Raw genomic sequence first — 3913 nt, forward strand, 5'->3', positions numbered from 1 at the left:
CGGGAGTTTCACTTCTGCCTCAGCCCCCGGCACAGACACCACACAGGATCCCTCGATGGCGCTCTGGCTCTGGCTGTGTCTGCTCGGTGAGTGTGCGGCCAATGCACACCTTCACAGTGTTCAAGGGAGCTGTGTGTGTGTGTGTCCCTGCGTGTGTTTGTCTACGTGTATTGTGTTTATACGAAGTGCATGCATGTCCGTGTGTGTGTGTGTGTGTGCATGCATGCGTTCCTGCATGTGTGTATGCATGTCCATGTGTCCGTGTGTGTGTGTGTGTGCATGCTTGTGTCCCTGCATGTTTGTGTATGTATGTGTGTATACTGTGTGTGCGTGCATGTCCTTGTGTGTGTGTATGTGTGTATGTTTGTGTCCCTGTGTATGTGTGTGGGTGTGTGTGTCCCTGTGTGTGTCCATGTGTCCCTGTGTGTGTTTCTGTCCGTGTGTGTATGTGTGTACACTCTGTGTGTGTGCATGTCCATGTGTGTGTGTGTGTGTGCTTGTGTTCCTACATGTATGTGCATATGCGTGTCCCTGTGTGTGTCCCTGTGTCTGTGTGCATGTCCATGTGGGCACGTTTGTGTGTCCCTCTGTGTGTGTGTGTGCACACTGTGTGTGTAGGCCCATGTGTGCATGTTTGTGTCCCCCGTGTGTGTGTGCACACTGTATGTGTGCACGTGCATGTTTGTGTGTCCCAGCGTGTGTTTGCGTGTCCCTGTGTGTGTGTTTGCATGTGCAAGTGAGCGTCTGTGAATCCCTGCGTGTCCTTGCATGTCTGTGTGTGTGAGTTCTACATGTATGTGTGGGAGAACCTGGGGGTGTTGGAGTGATGGGAAAGATCCATGTGGCATGACAGAACCCTACTCTGCCTGGGGAGAGAGAGCAAAAGGGGGAGTGTATGGGGTGAGATAAATAGAGGAGGTGTCTGGGGATAGATAGATAGATAGATAGATAGATAGATAGATAGATAGATAGAGGGGGTATGGGGATAGATAGAGGGGGTGTGGGGATGGATAGATAGATAGATAGATGGGGTGTATGGGGATAGATAGATAGATAGATAGATAGATAGATAGATAGATAGATAGATAGATAGATAGATAGATAGATAGATAGATAGATATTTGCAGTGTCGTTGTAGCCATATGGATCCCAGGATATTAGCGAGATGAGGTGGGTGAGGTAATGTCTTTGATCGGACCAGCGTCTATTGGTGAGAGAGACAAGGATTGGCACTTACACAGAGCTCTCCTTCAGGGCTGGGAAATGTACTCCCAGCGTCACAGCTAAATAAAGGTGGCGCAGATTGTTTACCATAAAGAGTTAACCCAGATTGCCAGGGACCATTCAAGGTTACTTGGCCCATTAACACCCCTCCAGTCATAGAACCAAAAGTTATGAAGCCGACTTTGCTAGGCTCCAGAAATCATGGTCTTCATAAAGACACTGGATTTATGGCTTATTCCAACGATCTGTAACCCATAACCTGCCTTATGTCCAATGGCTGCAGGGTGTTAACGGGCCACTTCACCCCGCATGGTCCCTTACAGTCTGTGTATCTCCTTCTGTGATACAATCGGCTGCACCTTGCGTTTAGCTGCGACACTCAGTACCTTTCCCAGCCCTGCAGACGAGCTCTGTGTGGCCCGAAAGCTTGTCTGTCTCCCCAGCAGAAGTTGGTCCAATACAAGATACGCCCTCCCCCATCTTGTCACTCGGATAGCTAGAGTAATGCAATGACTGTGTACTGGAGCTGGGGCGTTGGAGAAGTGGGCAGTCTCCGGCCGCGCCGCTCTCCCCTCCATGGCTATTACACAGTGTGTGATGATGTGTGCAGGAACCGAAAGCGTCTCCCTTGCGGTGTAGACGCCCGTGGCAGCCACACATCATGTATTAATACCTAGCAGTGCTGTGGGACACCAAGCATCAGGGAATGAGGAAGCAGCTACAGAGCCATGGTTACCTCCCCCAGAACTGTGCTAAAAACGCTAGAGGCTGAAACCAGCCGCTGTGCAGCGAGAAACCAGACAGAGCTGGGCTGAGCACCCCGAGTCTGGCTGGGAGCTCAGGGCTGCTGGGGGGGATGGGACGTGACTATGACCAGCGCTAGCCAGGCCTAGCGGAGCTGCGTGGCGCACACGCCTGGCTCTAGTCTGGGGGAATCGCACCGTCGCCTGTGGGACTCGGCCAAAATCCCCACTTGACACGCAGCTCTAATTAACTGCTGGGATTCTGGGCCCGATCCGGGACAGGCTCCTCTGTGGTGGAGTCTGTTTATACAGGGGCCCCTTGTTTGGTGCTGAGATGCAGCTGCCTCTGGGGTGGGGCGTGGGGGATGGTTATACAGGGATCCCCTCAACTGGCACCAAGAAGCAACTGCTGCAGGGGTGAGGCACAAGGACCCCTCACCCAGCACTGAGATTTGGCCACATCTGAGGCAGGGCATGGGTGTTGGTTATACAGGGACTCCTTGACTCGTGCCGAGATGCAGCTGCCTCTGGAGTGGGACACAGGGGCTGTTTATACAGGGACCCCTTGCCTGGCACTCAGATGCAGTAAGTTGGCTGCATGGTAGCTCTCACTGTCTCACTGTGCCCTGTCCCCGTCACTGCTGTCTGCTCTCTCTTCCAGCCCCGGCTCTGCAGGTCACCAGCCAGGAGTCCTGCCGCCCGGAGGGTGAGTGCCCCAGCAGCCCACAGAAAAGCCAACCGATCTCGGCAGGACGCCAAGCCCGGGAGCCCCAGGGCCCGTGGCCAGTGAGAAGCAGGATGGGATCCCTCCATTCTCCCGGCACTGGTGCATCCTGGGACCCCTGTTTCCAGCTTCTCTTCCCAAACTCCAGGGCTGGGACCTGACTTTGTTTAACCAAAAGCAGGGACAGCCCAGATCCCAGGGCTCCGGGAGCTGGGGCTGCAAGGGAACCCCAAACACTGCTAGACTTAGGCGGGTTCATGATCATCGGTGACCCTGCCAAGCACAGGTGATCCCGATATCCCCCCCAGGGACCCTGCACTTCACTCCAGAGGGGGAACCTCCCCCCATCTGGGAATTGATGTCTGGCTCAAATGCTCTGCCCTGCTGGGCAATCCCCTGGACCCTATGCTGTGTGAGGTCCCCCACCCCCTGCCAGGGGATCTACCTGGTGGTCCCCACCAGGGTACCCCCTATCAGCATACGCCTTGTTGCCAGCCCCGCGGCACTCACAGGGCAGGAGAGAGGCCCCAAAATCCTGCGATTGGCTTCAGAACTAACCAGACACTCACTGGTGTTGTGATGGGGAGGCTCCCTATGTGGTTTCTGCCCCTCCCCCACATTCAGGGTCTCCCCACTTGCCCCCCATGTGGTTTATGCCCCTCCACCCAAGGATCTGCCCCCTTCCCGACAGCTGCTTTGGGTCTGTCTATTCTGCAGTTGTGCGCAGTGGTTGCCGCTCATGTAGACGTACTTGAGCCAGCTGGCTCGGGTCCCCGGTCCCTGGTAAGTGCGCCCCAGGCTCGCCTGTCTGGATGTGCACTCTGTGCTATGGGAGCTAGCTAGGCTGGGTACGTCTACACCAGCTGCACCCGTGATACTAGTCTGACTCTGGTTTCTCTGTAGCTCCCTGGCCAGGCTCTCAATCCCACTTCTCCCCCCAGGGTCCCTGCCGGCTCCCCAGCTCTCTCTGAGCGTGTCCCTGGCTCATGTTGGGGACACAGTTACCTTTCGGTGTCGGGTCCCAGGAAAGTCCCCCATGACCCGCGTTATCTTCTGCGAGGATGGGCAGGAAGCTGCAAGTCAAGCGATCACCCTCGGGCGATTCTCTTACGACTTCACCCATCGCATCTCCAGCCTGGGGGACACCAGGGATTTCTCCTGCTGGTACCAGTACAAGGGTGACAATAACGAGCTAGTTAATTCCAACCTGAGCACCCCCAAG

The sequence above is a fragment of the Trachemys scripta genome, chromosome 16 (assembly GCF_013100865.1).
Source record: "Trachemys scripta elegans isolate TJP31775 chromosome 16, CAS_Tse_1.0, whole genome shotgun sequence".
Classification (NCBI taxonomy): Eukaryota; Metazoa; Chordata; order Testudines; family Emydidae; genus Trachemys; species Trachemys scripta.